General features: G+C 40.6%; 1 pseudogene; it reads left to right on the top strand.

Annotated features, from left to right (window-relative positions):
* The first annotated feature begins 214 nt into the window (after positions 1–214).
* Positions 215–393, top strand: LOC124322352 (annotated as a pseudogene).
* Positions 394–616: the final 223 nt, after the last annotated feature.

Below are 616 nucleotides of genomic sequence, written 5' to 3'. Positions count from 1 at the left end.
TTATTTATTCTAATTGGTTTTCCCCGTCTTAAACTCCCCCTAATGTTCGTTTGTTTTCTCTTACTATTCTGAGCAGCATCTAACACGCAATATTGATAAGTCATAACTCCTCTCACAACTCCCTCTATAATTAGAAATATTTTACCTCTTTTCTCTTCCGAATATTCATTGTTTGGTGATTTTTCAAACTGTAATAACCAGCTATGTATATGCTAAACCTTAATTTTTAATAAACGTTTAATTTAATCTTAGCAGCTTAATATCTGATACGGCTTCAAATGGACCCCAGAAAATTAAACCAATTTTCGGCATACGGTGGGAATTCATTGCTTATTCTGATCCCGCCACGGGTTGACTCGGTATTGCAGCACTTCCGAGATCGGCTAACCCTCTTTGAGGGAGGAAATTGGGGAGTAGGAGGTCCATTAAGCAGCGTCGTCTTCAATCTGGCGCCAGATCCAATAACCAGGACAGTAACATCAAAGAAAAACGGGTTCGCAGTCTACCAGTCAAGATTGTTCACCACGTCCTACGTTGACAACATTTCCATCGCAGATTCTTCAGTACGCGGAATCCAGGGAACTCAAAATGCAACCGAGAACACAGCAACCTCACT

The sequence above is a fragment of the Daphnia pulicaria genome, chromosome 1 (genome assembly GCF_021234035.1).
Source record: "Daphnia pulicaria isolate SC F1-1A chromosome 1, SC_F0-13Bv2, whole genome shotgun sequence".
Lineage (NCBI taxonomy): Eukaryota > Metazoa > Arthropoda > Branchiopoda > Diplostraca > Daphniidae > Daphnia > Daphnia pulicaria.
Note: the sequence above shows the minus strand (reverse complement) of the source record. Positions and strands in the feature narration are given on the sequence as shown.